Source organism: Crocodylus porosus, unplaced genomic scaffold (genome assembly GCF_001723895.1).
Source record: "Crocodylus porosus isolate Cpor-Errol unplaced genomic scaffold, CroPor_comp1, whole genome shotgun sequence".
In the NCBI taxonomy this organism is placed as follows: Eukaryota; Metazoa; Chordata; order Crocodylia; family Crocodylidae; genus Crocodylus; species Crocodylus porosus.
In genome coordinates, this window is record NW_017728949.1 from 76,592,481 (window position 1) to 76,611,810 (window position 19,330).

General features: G+C 40.4%; 1 protein-coding gene and 1 long non-coding RNA gene across 5 annotated transcripts in view; one reads left to right on the forward strand and one right to left on the reverse strand.

The window, feature by feature from the left end:
* Positions 1-6,344, reverse strand: part of ORC4 (origin recognition complex subunit 4) — a 64,234-nt gene extending 57,890 nt beyond the window's left edge. Inside the window, exon 1 of the mRNA XM_019554475.1 lies at positions 6,238-6,344. The gene's annotated coding sequence lies outside the window, so the exon portion shown is untranslated. The remainder of the gene's footprint in view (positions 1-6,237) is intronic.
* Positions 6,345-6,585: 241 nt separating this feature from the next.
* Positions 6,586-19,330, forward strand: part of LOC109323137 — a 190,296-nt gene continuing 177,551 nt past the window's right edge. For 2 of the 4 annotated variants that reach the window (XR_002104553.1, XR_002104555.1), the window contains exon 1: positions 6,587-7,073. This is a non-coding gene — a long non-coding RNA (uncharacterized LOC109323137). Of the gene's footprint in view, positions 7,074-19,330 lie in introns of all 4 variants that reach the window. The other 2 variants (XR_002104554.1, XR_002104552.1) reach the window with 2 other exon arrangements.

The following is a 19,330-nucleotide window of genomic DNA, read 5'->3' on the forward strand; positions in this document are numbered from 1 at the left end:
CCTTAGGATGTTGGCGTCCGCCAGTCCATTAAGGATGGTCTCCTTAATAAACTTTTCTAAGATCTTCCCCAGGATAGAAGTCAGGCTGATGGACCTATAGTTAGCCGGATCCACTTTCCTCCCTTTCTTGAAGATAGGCACCACATGGGCCTTCTTCCAGTCTTCAGGCACTACACCAGAGCGCCAGGAGTTTTCAAAGATCCGTGCCAGGGGCTGGGCTATGATGCTCGCCAGCTCCTTGGGTGTAGATTGCTGGACAGGATCACTGTGCCTCAAACCTATACCCATGGGGGCCTTTGCAAAGACAACAAATGCCTCTGTGGACAAGTTCAACCCATGTCCCATGTTGTCGACTGGTGTCCATTTACTATGCTACTGGTGGCCTTCACACTGGTGATGACATTGCTTTAAGATGGCTAAAATTATATGCCAAAACTGCATAAGCTAAATAAACAAATATGGTACGTGAGCCAGGTACAACTGAGGTATTTTAGGCATGGGATTCCTTAGCTACAGCCCTTTTATTTTTTTAACATTCAGATTGAGGGAAACCCACGTCCTATAGTAAGATTGTTTGGAAAACTGGCAGTCAAAAATCAATCCAGTGTAGATTGTTGGAAAAGAGGAAGAGCATCAAGCACTGAGATGCCTCACAATTCGGGGACTGTACCACATACAAACTACTACAGCATTACTAAATGCCTCTGTTCATGTGCAACTCACTGTCCACTCTCAGGGATAAACCAGGAAGGTCATTAAACTTCATCCACCCTTGTATAGTGGTGTTTGATGGATATTTTAGAAACTCTCCCAGCGCCAGAATCAGAGTCAGCATGGCATTGGGTCTCAACAAAAAATAAAAAATAAAAATCAAAGTTTGAGAAGTGTAAAGGAAGGTTTTGCAGAAGGAACAAAGCTCAAGGTTTTGGAGGTAGAGGATGGCGAATTGCCAGGCTAGCTAACATTAAAGAAAGCCATATGAAAGTGTAGTGTGGAATGACAGTCATGTCCCAGATGGGGACTGGAACTCCTAGAGAAACAATGTTTTCTTTTCACTCTGGAATTAGAAGAGAAAAAGGGTATGGCTGTTTACTGGGACTTGTATACTTCTTCAACTACCCTTTATTAATAGCAACTGGTTAATTAATTTTAGTTAATTAATAGTAACTGGTTTTAGCATTACAAAGTTGGACTGTGAGGTCTCAGCTCAGAAGGAAGTGCAAGTCAGACTCTGCAGTATGCGTGCTTAGCAACCAAAACCCATGACAAAGTTATCATCTTTTTATACTATCTCCAAACTGTAGTAAAAGTATCAATCAAGCACCAACTTCTAATATTAACAAATATCAGAACCCTGACTGTGATGCTTCCATGATCATGGCATAGCACCAGAATAGATACAACTGCCCATGGACACTGTCCTAGTATCATGAACATAGCACAAATCTCAAGGCTCATACTGTTGAGCTCTCTGTGTTGTAATAGAAGACCTTCACATACAGTTAACTTGCCTTGAAAATATAACCACTAGTGATCCCAGTCACTCCTTTCTAGCAAAACTTGAAATGCTGAGTGATAATTAATCCTCTTCTTCAAAAGCCTCAAATGCAGGGCCATACAGGATCTGTATCATCCCTTTCTCCTCTTAACAGATCTACATGAGGCTACTGGGAAACAGAATATGCTACAGTTAAGCTGCCAACAAACTGACTACATTAAGATGTCAGAAAGCGTACAAGTAATCAGCTCTTAAAAAGGAAACAACACGGAAGATGAAGATAGGTGTTAATAAACACAAAGCAATGCACACTTAAGGAAAAGAAGAAAAACGCAGTTCACAGATATCTAATCAAAAGTCATCAACAAAGGACTAAAATCTGGGTACTGTGAACAGTTCAATCTACAATGCTGGCTAAAGAAAGCAAACAAAATGTTATGGTGCAAGAAGAGATAAAGAATTATACCCAAAGTGTGCTGCTATTATAGATGAATCATGGATCTAATAATGTAATTCTCAACCTGGGATACCTCGAGTCTATAAAGTTGAGAATCACTGAACTATATAATAAAATTCAAGTCTATGTAGATACATTGTGTATTCACACCAACTCCTATGGGTGTATGTCTCAAATTGCAGCAAGGGAGATTTAAGTTGGATATTAAGAAAAACTCTCTCACTAGGAAGCTGGTGAAACACTGGAACAGGTTACTTAGAGAGAGAGGGATGACTCTCCATCCTTGAATGTTTTTAAGACCTGGCTCAGCAACCCCCTGGCTGGAATGATCTAGCTGGGGATGGTCCCGCTTTGAGCAAGGGGTGGGACTAGATGACCTCCTGAGGTCCCTTCCAACCCTAATTTTCTATGATCCTATATTTGATTCCAAAGGTACAGTACATCCTTAATTAGCTTAAGTGACAGCTTTTTCTGCTAACTTGTAACTGATGACACTGTACAACAAACTTCTTCTCAAGTTTCACTGTATTTAATATAAACTTAGTATGTTAAATTTGGTGTGGCTTTACATGATGCATTCTGCAAAATTTTTCGTAAGATGGCATATAGTTTCACTTCTCCAAATCATTTTTCAGTGTGTACTTTCCAAACAGGTTTAGGTAGCCGAGGATGCATTTAGCTGTCCTTCCAAAATATTAGGGTTTTGATCCATAACAACAACAACAACAAAAAACATGGCAGAGGTGATATGTTTTATTAGACCAACTAGATATTTGCAAAAAAAAAGTCTTTATTTGCAAGCTTTCAGGCAGAGTTACCCTTTATCAGGCATAGGAGCCTGGAAGATTTTAGGAGTTCTCCTAGGTAGAAATGAAAATTCACCTTTAAGGCACTTGATTTTTGATGAGTCTGCTAAGCAGCTGCAGTTAACATAAATCCACTTCCCTATGAATTGTTCCCATCCCAAAACATGAGAGGCTCCTAAATGTGTATTGCGTTCAATTTTTCAAAGATTCTAATAGATCAGCAATGTTCTTACATTAGTCAATGATGTGACAGTCAGTATATTTTATTTTCCAGAAAGAAAATGCTGTTGTCCAAGTAACACTAAATGCCTCTATCAATTATTATAGATAATTGCCAGTACAGGTAGGCTCTCAAGCAAAAGTTATAGGGAAGACTCTATTCAAAGGCATCAGTTTATTTTCAGTATACAATTTGTTTTTAATGGGACAGTGATTTAAGATGCATGAGGAAAGGAGTTCCCTTCCTCAACCACTTCCATGACAGAAAGCATCTTTATCTGTAGTCAATAAGTCACCCTTCTCCCTAAACAGTGAAAAAAGACAGAGACACAGAGAGACATATTCACTCCAACTTATCACCACCTTTGCTGTAACAAGACTTTTTTTCTCTCCATGCCCACATACTCATGTTAAAAACAGAAGCAGCAGCAAACTTGCCACAGCAGGTGGTAGAAAATTCAGGCTCACTCTCAAGTCAGACAACGTTCTTTGGCTGAATCTGATATCTTTTATTAGACCAATTTTCCAACTATTTAATTTGAGCTAATAAAAGATATCAGATTCAGCCAAAGAACTTTGTCCGCACATGTCCGTAGACCAACATGGCTACAACCTACTCCCTTGACTCACTCTCAACAAACTTGGCAAGAATTAAAAAAGCAAGAGAGAACAAAAGTCCCCTGCAAGACTTGAAAGTATTCAGGTTTTTTTTTAAGGTACAGTTTCTTTAATAGTTAAGGTACAGTTTCTTTAATAGTTAATGATATAAAGATTTTTAAGACTTGTTCCGGCCTACCTACTTTAAGGTCTAAATTTAAATACAAATTTATGAAGTAAACAAGAAACTACTGAATTATAAAAACTAAATGCCAGCACTCATTTGCTGAGGGGCATTACTGAAGTCACTGGGATTGCCTAACTGAATGAGATTAAGAGTCATAGGACCAGACTTTAAATAGATTAAATGGATGCTGCAAAATACTTTTTCTCACTCACATTAAATGGCATCAAAGACTTTTTTGTCCAAAGAGTTGAGCTCTGGGACCCAGAAACAGAGTAGCACACATTCATGCGCTATACTAGCACCTCTCATTCTCTAGCATCTCTCTCCCTCACTCCTTCAAAAAAATGGAAAACCTCAAAAACTGACTCATACATACACAGATACCTATAAGAATACAAAGAGCCTGGATCAGCAATTCTGAGACATGTTAAAAAACCCATTTGTTTCATTAATGCATTAATTCATAATAAATTAAAACTGATAAAAAGGGTATTTCTGAGTTCAAAAACGGTTAATGTAATTCATATCAAAGAAATGGGAATATCACAGACCTGTGTTATTTACTGTCAGAAGCAGGTGGTACTTCTAAGCATACCACCACTTTCCCTAAATCTGCAAAAGGATCACACTAAAGCCCAGGGATATAGATGAAGCCTCACCAAAAATGATAAGTAAACACAGACAGTCCACTTGGGCACAGCGATCACAATATACAGTAAAGAAAGGGAGGGAGGAAACAGTTATTTCACTACACTTGAGACAAGATGGTTAATTGTATTTTGTAAACAGTATAAATTAAGAACACACAAAAAGACTTTTATGGAAAAAATAAAGCTCGTTGTTTACTTGAAGTGCTGGTCTACCAAGAGACACTGAAAAAGCCCAGACTTGATGTCTTGGAGGACTTGAACATTTTTGTCAAGGCTGGTTCTTCAGGGCAGGAGCAGAACATCATGGCTTCCATGTCACCCACAGGGTAATCATCTCAGATTGTTAACTGCGCCAACACATAAAGCAAGGCATGCGTCAGACCTGACCATCTGTGTCTGCCTGGGAACACGGGATCTGACTGAAGGTGTCACCTGTCATGGTCAGACCATTACCTTCTGAAGGTACAGCTCCCCCTCTCTAATCCCCCTGGCCCCACAGGCTAGCTACCTTGTCGTGCCCCAGGCTAAGCTACGTTGTTGTGCTCAATTCAAAAAGTCTGAGCCTGAATTGATTCAATCTTTGCAGGTTAGTCTAACCTGGGCTAGGCTGAACCGCTTTGTAACTGTATAGACATCGTCTCTGAACTGAGAAAATGCTCCCCTCCCCTTCAATAGTGCTGAGCTAAGAGGGCCACGGCCAGGTCCTGGCAGGACACTGAGTGGGGAGGGGTTCCCCCTTTTGCTGCTCCAGACCAGCCCAGCAGGGATAACAGACCATTTATCAGATCATCAGAAAACAAAAGCCTCTCTCATTAGTTCAAGCTCTTAAACAACTTTTTCCAAGGAAGGGACATTGCTGGCTAACCTGCTGGATTATCTCTGAAAGGCCCTGACCTGACACTGTCCTGTCTGCCTTATACAGACACCTCTCAGCATTAGCTACGGTCTGGTCCGTTCTGTGGGAGGGGAACGCTTGCTTGAGCAGGGAGTGGTGGGTGCAGTGGGGTGGAGCAGGAGGAAGCCAGGCAGACTCTGCTATGCCTGTAGTCTCTGCCAGAGCTGCAGCCTGCGAGCAGAGGGGAGGGGCCAGCACTGCTGGGGAGCAGAAAGCCCCTCCCAGGGCTTCAAAGCATCTGGGATGCTGGGGAACTCTGGTTTAACTTACACTAGGAAGGGGTCTGGGACAGACATTGCATAAACCGGTCCACAAAGGAGATGCAGCAGGACAGGTGGTGGGACCAGAGCTAACTTGTGACCCAAGCCAAGGCCAACGACTTTATTCTTCTTCAAATGACTACCCCATAGCAGCCAAGCTTCACCCTGCCCCCGCAGCAACCAAACACCACCTGGCAGTAATGTCCTAAACAGCCAGTGCCCTTGTTTGTTCCCATTGTCTCTGCCTGGAAACCAAAGCACCTGCAGGCCACAGGGACTAGTTTGCCACCTGCTACCAAGCCTCCTGTCCCTGGCATGGGCAGCGTAGCCACAGAGAGGAGACCTCAGTCCTGCCGGGATGGATGGCACTAACTGGAGCAGATCCACTTCCCAGCACATGCCTGGGGAGAGGGGGTGGGGCGGACAAGCTGCGAAGTGAGCTTGTTGTGCCTATGCTGGCTAGGAAGAGGCGGCTGGGGGGAGCCCGGGGCCGCTGCTGGGCGGGACTACCAACACCTAAACGGCCTCTCCATACAGACCCCCGTCCCCGCAGCTGCTTTAATCCCCACCCGGCTCGGCCGCCCCTCACAAGCCCGGTTCCGCCGGGCCGCGGCTGCGCGCCCTCAGGTACCTCCCGCGCCGAGCCGTCCCGTCCCGCGCGCCCTCACCTGAGCCGCCGCCGCCGCGAGTGAGTGAGTGAATGAGCGAGTGCAGCTAAGCGGCCCCTCCCCCACAACCCGGCGCCGCGCGGCCTCTCCCAGCGTCCCCAGCGCGCGCTATCACGTGACACAAATGACGCAAGACCCCTCCCCGCCTAGGACTCGCCTCAACTCTGCCCCTGCCCCGCCCCCTCACTCACTTCCGCTTCGCCCCCTCAGCCCCCCGCGCCACTTCCTTCCCCTCAGCCCCCATCTCCTTCCGGGTTCCCTTGGCAGCGCGGTGCATTGTGGGCGGCAACCTAGTTCCCTCCCCCTCCTTCAACCTACCGAGCTCCCTCGGGGCGCATGCGCAGTGGCAGCCTCCCATCTTTCTCCCAGCCAGAGCCAGAGCTAGAGCCTGAGCAGCAGAAGCAGGAGCAGCTGATGATGAGGAGAGAGGGGGAGGCTGGGGGACCTTTTATTTATATTGTTAAAGGGACAGAGCGCTAATTCCGCCCGGGATTGGTGTGTGGGGGGGTCGGAGCGAGGAGCCTGAGTTTCTCCCCCCACCCCCAGCCCAGCCAGAGGATCCCAGAGAGACCCTGGGAGAGGAGAGTTTCTTCCCCCCCTTTGGCCGTCAGAGGAGAGAGAAAGAGACCAAAAACCTCTTAGCAGCGCAGCCCCTTCTTCTGCCTCTGCTGCTGCTGCTGCTCGGCCCTGGCTGGAGACCCCTCAGCACACGCACACGGAGGAGCAGCAGCCAGTTCACCAGCCCCCCCCCTCCCCTCCTCCCCCTTTATTACCCTTTGTGTGTGTCTCCTTCTGCACTGCTCCAGGCCGGGGAATAAAAGTGGGGTGCAGCCAAGGTAAGCGTGTTTACGTGGGGGGGAGCCCTGCCTCTGCCCTGCTCTCAGGCTGGCTCTGGGGCAGGCAGATTTGGGGAGTGGGGGCTGGGAGGGGGGTTGTTTTCTGTCTCCATCTTTCAGCTTTGACGAGAGACACTTTGATTGTTTACGAGTCTAGCAAAGTGGCTGATTTTTTTATTTTTTTTATTCCCCCTTCCCCCCCTCAGTTTTGTTTCTTGCTGTAATCCCTTGTGCTTCCCCATGGGGGGATGTGTTTATCTGTCACTCTTTCCCCACTCTTGTAGGAAGGGGGTACCTCTTTCTTCACCGCTCTTTATTTTTTCCCCAGTGTTTGAGGAAATGTCATGGTGTAGATAATGATCAAGCCTTGCTGGTGGTGGTCTCAAGTATGTCCCAACCCCCACCCTTGCCATCCCCACCCCCTTTTCAGAGTTGCCTTTGATTTTAGGGGATTTGCTGTTTCTGGGAGCAGTATTTTTGTCCTTTGGTTTTTCTTAGTCCTGGTCTCGCATTTTTTTTTTTTTTTGTTTCCTGTGCAAAGAGAGACAGGGGAAGCATTTAAAAGATGTTTTGTGCAAGGTTTGTCTTATTCTTGATTTCTGTCAAAAGTGCTTATGTTTCCAATATCGAATTGAGAAATCAGAAATCGTAAAAGAACAATGTGGAGTTGAAACATTTGGGAATTTTTGTGTCTGACTTTGTTTTGGGTACAGTTAAATGTTTCTTTTGATGACAGTTGGAGTCACTAAATTCAGTTATGTAACGACTAAGGCCATGATCCCACAAAACTCTTGTATACACTTCATTCTAAGCCCACCAATATTCTTAAAATGGAGTTACTAACATAGGTAAATCTTTGCAAGAACAGGGCATATGTACTAAATCTTATATCAACACTTGATTATGATAAACAGCTAGTTCTTGGTAAGGCTTTCATTTTATTTCTTTTTTTCCACCCCCCAAGATACTCCATTAGGAAGTCCAAACCTTCCTGTCAGTATTTCTGTCATACTAGCAGTTTGTTAGGTTAGGTACAACTTTCACTTTTAACTAGTCACTTTTTTTATTGCTATAAAATCTACAGGTTGAAAGATTTTTAGTTTCTACAACTTATTTAAATTTAAATGCCTGGTCCTGTTTTCTAGAAAACATTGAAACAATTCTTTAAAAGATTCAAAAGCATCCAGAAGTAAGAGTTTACAAGTTAATGACTAATTGTAATATAACTGTCCTCTTTTGTGCAAGTAGGGCACTTACTTTAAAATCATTACTGTCTCTATAATTTTGGACTTTCACTGCATTTTTTATATAGTTGTCTGTGTTTTAAAGGCTATTCTGTGCTGTCAGTTTTTAGGAAATGATGCAAGATAATTTGAACTGCAAGGTAGGCCACAGGCTATGCATTTCACTGGGGCATCACAGCTAAAGTGGATTCAGCATGGTATATACAGTATCTGTATCTTGTATTTGAGGAAGAATATATACAAAGCCTTCAGTTGCAAATGTTGTTTTATCTCTGATCCCATAATTTGTGTCAGCAAAAAATATCTTGTGTAAAGTAGCAATTTTGTGATCAAACTGGCAAAATGAAAATAGCAATTTGATCAGGTTGGAAAGAAAAATAAATTTGGAAATATATTCCGTGTAAGCAGTGTGAATAGGAAAGGACAAGCAGCTGTAACTACAGTTCTATAGAACTGTTCAGCTTTTAGTTTTCTATTTAGCTTGTGAAGATGAGACAAATTGCAGTATTCATAATTTTAAAATATGTAATATATAAAGGTAATATTCCTTCTGAAGGTCAGTAGGTAGGCTAGCTAGGCATGGAAACTCATTAAAGAAATGTGGCTCCTATTTAGTTACTTTAATGTAGGTGAAAATAGATATTTCCAGCAAAAGTTTATTCAGGAATAAAAAAATATTTTTCCTGTTTCATACCCACCTGCTATAACATGACTAGTACTTTTCTTACTCTGAGGATACAATCTGTATTTTCTGTGTCATGTAGAAATCTATGATGTGCTCAAGATTATGCTCCCAATATCTGTATTATTTGAGGTTCTTCTGCAACTTCAACAGAATATAGTTGGTAAATGTAGGTAATTCATTACAGAACATTACAGGGTTGTTTTTTTTCCTTATTTAATTTTAATAAAACCCATAACTGACATGGTTTAAACCAGTTGCTCAGTTTAAGGGGGAAAAAGAATAAAATTTGAGAAATTCCAGTTTTTCAAGTTTTGGATATATTAACTGTATATTTATTGATGTATATTCCTAGAGGGGAACCATTTCTAAAACCTTAAGCTTTCTTAGGCCTGGATCCTACATTCACATGTGCATGCAAACAGCATCAGTTTGAATGAGGATCCACTCTCATGGAATAATTTGTAAGATAGAGATTCTAGAGCATAATCTTTTCAGGATAGGAACATATTTTTATATTTCTGCAGTGCCCAAGACAATAGGCCTTCAATTCAGAATGGGGTTCTCTGGGTATTGTCATACCAACTCCTGCTAAATTTAATTGTATTAGCAGGTATAAAGAAAACAGCTGGGAGCCAACATGTATTAAAAACTAGAGATTTTTATTTTTTTTCTTAAGTTCTTATTCTAGTAACACAAGGAAGTATTAAATATTAATTATTGCTTTTTAAGAAAACTTTACATATATTTTCCTCATTGGCATATTTGTATACTTAACATTAGTTATTTTTTAATATTCTTTTTCTTTACTAAAAACTTACTTGGAGTGTTAGTTTTTTTAATTTAAACGAGATTTTCTAAAGCAAAATTATTCACAAGCAAAACTTAGATTTATGTGATTCGACCCTTGTTATCTTCTTTGGAAGCTGAGAGTGCTCAGTTTCTCTCAAGAAGTACTTCATCTCTGAGATCACGAACAACATCACTTGCAAGAATTTCTCATCTTGTTTTTCACCTGGGTTGACTGCATTAATCTGTAATAGATTTTTTTCCCCTCATTGTTCATAGTGATCTTTTGTGAAGGAAATTAAAGCTTAAGAACTTGGTTAACTACAGAAAGTTAACTGCAATATCAACTTCTGAATCAACAGTGATTCTCTTGCATAAACTTCACTCCAGCATGCCACTCTGTGTGGGTGGGCCTTTGTATATATGTGGAACCCCATTACTTCTTAATATGGCTTCTCTTGGGTGTCAGAGCTCATGGGCAGAGCGCAGTTTGGGATAGGGGTCTTAGTTAGGAATAGCTTGGGATAAATTTTTCAGAAGTGACTTTGGTTCACAGTGGTTGGTGAAAGTTGAGGGGATTTAGGCCCCAAGGTGCCAAAGTCACTTTTTTGAAAAGGAAACTCAGGTCCTTTGTTCTTTTAAAAATGTTACCCCTTGGGCTGGTTCCATTGAAATTGATGGCAGTTTTGCCTCTCCTGTCTCCATTCCCTCCCCTGGGAACAAAATAAGGCGTGTAATATAGGGCCTGCTTTCTAAATATTTTTGTAAGACTGTTAGTTAGAGAAAATTGCTTGTAAAAACTGCAAATAAGGTTTATCTCCCTGTACAAAAATTGAGGTATGTGTTTGTTATTAAATGGAGGATGGAATAAAATTTTAGAAAAAGCTTGAAGGTTCTAAGATACCTCTTGTATCATATATAGGAGGTTTTAGTCTATAATTACAGTTAACACAAATAAGTCATGCTAATATTTTAACTAATTTTGGTAACTTCGACCCATTCAATCCTTCAATTATTAATCTAAAACAACATACTTTATACATTTGAATATAGGAATTTATAAACAGTTTGGGAGTAAGAAGGAATTTCATGCTTTATACTTATGAATTTCTTGGCTTTGCTAAGTTTTTCTAAACAGAATGGAGCAGAAGATTGTTACGAAGTATGTGTGCATACATTATCTATGTATATAAGCAAGTCTTGAATTATTCTTAAATGTTAATATTCTTTTCTGTTCCTACAGACCATAACATTCACGTAACTAATAAAACAATGTGTGAGGTCTTGTACCTCCAAGTTGTTGACTTGAGTCTTGCAAAGGGCAGCAGGGACCAAAGCTTTCATCATCTGCTGGCTTTTCATTGAGTTTCGTACAATAAATTGATCATCTCAATTCATTCCATAGTTGACATGTGCCCATGTCACAAAAGTCTCCGTTATTTTTTGTCTGCGTTATATGAGAGACTGAAAAATAAGTTGAGGGAGAATGACTGAAAGAGGCTCACATTATTGGATGTCGAATCATTTGGAATAGGAGCGAGCATGTTGTAATAGCAGCATGAAGAAACTGGCACTACCCCAGTTTGCTGGAGACTCGCTGGACGTCAGGCTTGTCAAAGTAGCATGATTTTCATGAATGCTGAATGTACTTAAAATGATTTAGGTAAAATAAATTTAAATTCCTTTATAAGTTTATATTAACTTCCTTCAAAGGTGAAATATATTCTGTCATTACTTGCTGAATATATATGTGAATTTACAATGTTTATTTTATTATACCTCAAATTGTTTACTAAACAAGGGTGGTTTGGGGATAGTGTAGAGGTTAAAATATTAGCTACTGAAATTTTTGGAAACTAAACCCTATGGAACTGATAGTGCTATAGTGTCATTACAACTGTTTAAGGGAAAAGTCAAACCCATGTTTTAAAGACTGAAAATATCAAGACTATAAGTTCATGAAAAAATGTATTGACATAAACCATAAACAATTTTGGTGATTTAAGTATTTATCAAAAGCAAGAACAATTGCTTAAAATTAAAATGTATCTTTGATTTTAGGGTTTTGAGAGTGGTTGCATCACTAACATGGCTGCTGTAAAAGTCAAACAAATTCCTAAGTGGGGGAACAGAACAGTTGTCAACTGTTTGCACAATAAATCCTGCTGGATCAAGTGGCGATATTCTCAACATTTAGATAAAGCGAAGCTTGCAATAATGTTGCCACATAAACTGATGCCAAAGGAAACAAATGGGAGGACAGTAAAATAAAAGTAGAACAAATCAGCCTAATAAAACCTAAACATAAACCTATACATCATAAATATGAATAGTTTCAGTGCCTCCATTTATAATACCTAACTTTTTGGATACATTTCAATGAAACTGAATTTTTTCAGTATTGAGCTTTTTTTATTTTAAATATCTTATATATCAATAGTGTGACTGATGGCTTTGGGTGGTTGATCAAACTCTACTTCTTCTTTGAGCAAACTGGATAAATGTACATGCTACCACATATGAGTAGTCCCACTGGAGTCAGTAGTTCATGTGCAAGTATTTGCAAGTTTGGGGTCTACAAGGCACTGGTTACCAGTAGCTACATTAAACAAAGGATGAGGTTCAGTCCTTTCTTTATGTATTTCGGAATGCATTGCCCCATACCCGTGAATTACTGTGACTTGAGTATTTTTAATGGTATAACAATGATAGTCTAGGGCTCTGATCCTGCAAAACTGTATGCCTATGTTTAATTTTATGCATGTGAGCAGTCTTACTGATTTCTGTGAGATTCCTTGTATGTGTGATAAGCATGTAAGCTCTGCAAGATCAGGATCTAAATTGGTAGCTTCTTAATTGGAGGTGAAGAATTCTTGCATATACACTAGTTTTACTATGATAGCATTCTACAAAGTAAGCTGATAATAGTATCCCTGATGAAAGATACTAAGTTGTCAAATGTCTTTAACAAACTGTGATTTTTGTCATTTCTTCCATCTTTTCTGGTTGGATTTTTGTAACTTTCTTTTGGTGTGGGTGCTTTGTGGGGTATGTTTGAGCATGGACAAATTGAAAGACTAGACATGTCCATTTAAATTGCTGGTGCAGCATTAATTATAGTGTTCTGGAATCATGACTGTTGGAATTAAGTAATCATATTCTAGGTAGGTTAGTATTCAGTAGTCAAAGTTCAATGAACTCATATATTTTTGCAGTACATAACAACCTGTTTGGAAAATGCTTTGCTGTTTTGCAACCCTTTGTTTTAAAGTTTTCTGTTAAAATTTTTAAAGGACTACATCACGTTTCTCAAGGGTAGACCTTATCTGATAACTTAAAACAGCTATTTGTCTCTCAAAATGAAATGAAATCAAATTCCTGGTTAGGACTGTCTTAAAAAGGTTGGGTTTTTTTGTTTGTTTGTTTGTTTTTGTTAAGGCATAGTTTCAGAATCTCTTTTTTACTACTTTTAACATTTTGTCACACCGGAGTTCTTGCTGAAGGGTTTCTTGGCCATTTTAGAAGCTATAATCCAGTTAAAAGGTTTGTTTATGCTTCCCATCTCTGTTCTGCTGATGGTATTAGAATGCAGGCCAGAGCCAGACATCTAACTGTTTATAACATTCAAACTTCAATTAAAGCTGCAGTGTTCAGTTTACTAAATATCAGTATGTTTGTGCCAGCTACAAATTATTGCCAGCGATGATGGAAACGGAGTGATAGGCTCTGATTCCTGTCCTTCCCCATTTCACTATTGTATAAATCTATTTTCTTCATTTTCTTTCTTTCTTTCTTTCTTTCTTGTATATCATAATTATGAGGCTTATGTAGAATTTTAGCATTCAGAATTTTTGTTTTACACTCGGAGTGGTTTGTGGGATTGAAAGAAGAATGATTGCTCATGACTTACCGATATCTCTTGTGTTTCGAGGCCAGAATTATTGACTCTGGTGGAAACTTTGCCCAAGTAAGGACAGCAGGGTATGGCCTTTTATCTTTCAGCAGGTGTCGGAATATGTTTAACGTAGCCCATAGGCTGTGGTCCAAATATAAACTGGCTTTGACTTTTTTTATAATAAGATATAAAGCTCCACATATTCAGTTAGGCAAAAGTGTACACTTTACTAGATAACTTAACAGTTTACAAGTAGACAGTCATGTGTTCCTTTTTTTAAAAAAATGTTAACTAGCAACATAGTTTGTTTTGTTTTTTTTTTTTAAATCCAATAAATTCTGCTCTAGGCTGCTGTTGTTGCTAATAGGTTGTGTTGGGTTTTTTAATGCCTTAAACTGGTGAAATACTTTTAAAAGCCAGTAAAGTAACTTGCAAAGTTGCTTATTTTGCAGCTTACCTATACATGTGTACACAGTGCACTGGCTGGACTGCAGAAGCTGCACTTATTTATTTATTTGCATACTGGTTTATTTTTGTCTATCAGTTGCTATCCTTTTCATAATGTCCCTATGACATTTGCTGTGGCTGATGTGGTTGGTTTGTTTGTTTTAAATGCTTATAGTAGGAAGAACCCTAGGGTCTTAGGCTCTTTTTAAAGTCTGTGGCCAAATATTTAGTAATTTGAATGGATCAGACCCTACAACTGAATTTTTCATGAGTTCTGACTTTATTTATTTTATAGCATCTTCCCAGTTCTAATCATGAAGAAGTCCAAAGAGTAGATCAACAGACATTCCATTAATTGTACTGAAATACTTGGTAATCTGTTAAGGAAAATGAGCATACCTTGGATATTTATCTGGATATTGATAGTCATCTTGGGCATATAGTAAACATTGCAATGTTTCCCTTCTTCCCATACTTACTTTTGAAATGTAGCTGTTCTTTTAGCGAAGACTGGTAATTTATGAATCAGTCTTTGCCATTTGTTGTTATTATAACAAATGGTAAAGACAACAAATGGTTCTACTAGGAGACTGTATATCCAAATTAAAATAGTGATGAGCCAAAACTCTCTGAGAAGTAAAAAATGTAAAGGAAAATTAAATAAAAAAAATTTGTAAATATAGAGTTTAAAAAGTAATTTCCCACATAAAGGGAACTTGTAAGCATTTTTATCTCAGCAAAGATAAAATAGAATGTGTGAAAACTGCCTGCTTTCTCTTCAATGACAGTTAATTATCAGAATGAGAAATAACTTATTTTAAGCCAAGAAAATAAATTCATAAGCATCTGCTTAAAATGTATTTTCCACATCAATTTTGGAAATAAATTTGTATTATTTATGCTCATATTTACTTCTTAATGGATCAGCATTGGGGGGTGGGGAATACGTGGGTTGGTTGTTTGTTTTGTTTCAGTTCTTGGAACAAAGGTTTGAACTCATCAAAACAATCCTGAAACACATTTGTTCTGTGGGGATTTTGAAAGATGTATGTGTTTTCTATAATTTCACTGGTTTCAAAAGAAATCATAAATACAAATAAGAATCTGAGTAGTGACCTGCAGATTTTTCTCTTTAAAGGAATCCATTATAGTACATTTAGTACTTTATAAACATTGGGTTTTCTTAGCTGTTTCCTGAATGATGCACTTTTCTATTAAAGGAATAGAAATTTGTGGTGAGGAGGGGTGCAGTTCTAACTGTTAAATCGCTGTTTTGGAAAAATAATGAAAAATTAAATGTAAGGGCATGAATATAAACTTACTAAATTCTTCCCAATAGCAAACATGGAAGATGATCAGCCCTTTTAGGAAATGGACAAACTTATCTTTTAACAGACTGAAAAGGGGAGAGGACCTGCTACTCAGGAGCTGTTATGTAACCAGTGTGTCTGCATGTTCCTGTTCTCCAAGTTAGCTCAGCCTCTGTGTAACTTTAACCCTGTTTCATTCAGGCTTTAAATTCCAAGTTTTCCCCTTGTATCCCTACAGAAGCATGCAGATACCATATTTTAATTGCTGATCTTTGTTTTGTTTGATATAATATAGTTGTTACATCTACATATATCTTTGTGACAGGTGGGCAATTATTTCAGCTGGAGGACCACCTAATGAGTTTTGGTGAGCTTTCAAGAGCTGCAAGGGTAGTAGCCCTGCCCCTTGACAGGTGCCCCACCCCCTGGTCACCATCTTAGGACTGGAAGCCTTGGCCCTAACCCCTGACCTTCGCCACAGGAAGTCCCTCCCCTTGCCCCCAGAAGTATTTCTTTGGGGGAGGGAGGGTTGCCGTCTTGGAACCAGAAAAAAAACCAAACCAAATCATATACCAGAAGTCAAACATCTACTAAAAGATCTTTTAATTTTATTTCAAAAAATATTTTTTGCCATGATTTATTTGTGTTTGCATAGTGTATTGCATAGTGTATTGTGTTTGCATAGTGTATTGCATAGTGTATTGCATAGGTGATTGTATAACAGCTCAAAAATAAAGTCTTAACTCTTATATGTTGTGTGGGGTGTGGTTAGGATGTGCGTGCATCATGGGAGCAGAGCCAAGGGGGCTTTCCATGACTCATGTGCCGCTCTCGGCACTCATGCGCCACTGGGGGGGAGCCCCGCACAATGGAGCTGGGTGCCTTCCTCGTTCCCTGCTTTATTTGTAACACAGTAAGCTTGTGGATGCCATGTCCAATCAATTCCAGTATTTCAAGGCAGGTTCTGGGAATCAGTGGGTGTAAATCAATTTGCTGATGCTGGTCGTGATGATGATTGCAACTGGTACAAATTGGACCACTGGAAAAAGCCTGATTCATAGGATAATACCTCATAGTGTTTCATGAAGAGGAATTTCTCTGCCATGTCCTGCTACTGCCTACATGTATCAGAAACAGCAGTTCATGCTTTGGGGGATATCGTCTATAATTTAGTTTCTAGTAGAAATGAAAGAGTCTTATGAGAGGACCCTTGAGGGAGAATGTGGGGATCACTAGTATAACAAAATTTGGGGACATACGGAGCCCCGCACAATGGAGCTGGGTGCCTTCCTCGTTCCCTGCTTTATTTGTAACACAGTAAGCTTGTGGAAGCCATGTCCAATCAATTCCAGTATTTCAAGGCAGGTTCTGGGAATCAGTGGGTGTAAATCAATTTGCTGATGCTGGTCGTGATGATGATTGCAACTGGTACAAATTGGACCACTGGAAAAAGCTTGATTCATAGGATAATACCTCATAGTGTTTCATGAAAGGGAAACAGGAAGTGCTGGAATGATGCAGTAAGTAGTGGTAGGGGAAAAGTGTTTTTGGTGACGGAGAGAGAATTGTGGTGATAGTAGTGGGAAAAGCTAGAAAGCAAAGCAAGGACAGGCAAGTGAATGGATGTATGCTGTAACAGGTAGGTGTAGCACCTTAGCCTGTTCCTTTCTCTGTCCCAATGAATATATTTAAGTAGAATAGCTCCAAGAGGAGGGGATAAGTGCCATGCCTCCAGCATTCTCTGCAGCCCAGTGGTTAGGGTATCTTTCTTGGATGATGGAAGATGTGGTTTTGAATCTTCTTATCAGATATGGGGTTATCCAGATACTAGGTGCATGTTCCAATTATTCAGCTCTTGTTACCCAAAAAAGCCTCTGTGAAAATAGGTTTAATTCAGTGCTGAATCATGAGGATGTTGCTAGGGATGTGAATGGTTAACCATTCACACATTGATAACTGGTAGTACCTTGCCAGTTATTGTTTAGCACAGGCTGGGGAGTAGTCTGGTGGGGAAGGGGAGGGAAACAGTGTAGTGCCCCTGAAGGTGGCAGAGTAGGGAGGAGGGGAGGAGGAAGGGAGAAGCAAGGGGGAGGGGAAGTGTGGCAGGGGAGCTGTGAGGGTCTCAATCCTTCTTGTAGCAGCACAGACCTAGCCTATTCTCCACCCTCTAGGCCAGGGCTCCATAGACCCCTGTGCAGCCACTTGGAGCTCCAGCTCCATGACAGTTGTATGCCAATGGCAGCAGCAGACAAGGGGCTTTCCCTGCCCACTGCTGCCACACAGCTGCTCAGGGGCTGGGGCCAGTTGCAGGCCGCAGCTGTGAGCCCTGCTGCAGCCCTGTAAAGCTGTGGGTGGCACCAGTGAGGTTTCCCAGTCTGCTGCTGCCTCCCAGAGAATGATTGAGTACAGGCAGGGGCTGGTCCCTGGTAGATGCATGCTGTTGGTTAACCATTTAACCAGTTAACATTAGGGGAGTTTAGAGGGGTACTTAATTGGTATTTACATCCCTCGATGCACAGATAAAATTATTTTAAAAGTAGTAATGAGCAATAAAAGTATTATATGGCATGTTTTTCATATTTTTAAGGAACAGTGCCAGTTTATTCGTTTACCTAGAATGAATATACCTCTTGAAGGTTAGACAAAGACCAGACATTTAGGATTTTTGTGGTACTGTATTTTCTCACGTCTTCTACACAAAAGGAGCTGTTGTGGGCATTATATGCAAGAAACCTGAATCCCCACAGGTGTGGAAATTTGTCAGCCGGGGTCATGGCAGTCAGTGTTGCCACGGCTCCCCCAGCACCAAATTTTTGGGCCCCCAAGGCACCCTTTGGCTGGGTATGTGGCTTCCTATGTCAAATTGGACAGACTCCAGTGGTCATTCCACAGCAGACCCACCACATGACCCAAGGTCAGATGCAGCACACAGGTTTGGATTTAGCATGCTGGTTTGGATCCAGAACGGGCCCGCGGATCTGGCACAGGATCAGACTTGTGCTGGGTCATGCTGAGCAGGTGGCCCCAGAGCTAGCACAGAGGATCGAACTTAGCATGCTGGATTAGACCCAGCACATGGCCCTGGCAGTGTTGCGTGGAGTTAGAGTCATGCTGGGTTGGACCTTGTGTGCTGGAGCAGTCCACAGATCCTATCCAGTGCATGGCAGCAGGCTTTGTTCCCTGGGAGCTACTACTTGGTTTCTGCAAGAAATATTTTTTTTCTTTATCCTGCCTCTTAAGAACAACATGCATAATATGCAGGGCCATGAAGTATGTGAGAAATTATTGTTTTTTTAAACCCAAAATCTTGAATGCAGATTTTAGATGCACAGCAGTTCTGTTTAAAAAAAAACAAACAAACCATTAAGTCTTTTTCTTCATCAGTGCAAAATCATTCTCTCGTGAGAATTCTTCGACTTTCTGTCAGAAGCTAACACTGAATAGTTTCAACAAGGGGGAACTCGCCACTTCCCATGTAAACTAGATTTACCAATGTATCTTGTTAAAAACTTTTTGCTGATTTGCCCCACTATGTTAACCCTGTACAAACATAGAAAAGAACAGTATCACTCAAGATACTTATGAACAAATTTATTTAGCAGTTTCAAGGAATGAAGAAAACAGTTCTTGATATGCAGACTTAATTGCTCAAACTACACATATGTAGTCTTTTTAATCTGCACCCTCACCTCCAGTTAGGATTTCTAAAACCTTAAATATTTATCACATTTCTCAGGTTCCTCTACAATTTCTTTTTCTGTTTCTTTTGAAATGCATGTTGTTCATAACAAGCCAATGTTATTCAAGATGCACTGTTGTTACCTTGAAAAAGTATTTTGACCTGTCCCTGCAGTTTGGTTACAGTCCTGCTTTGAGATGGTCATCAAAAA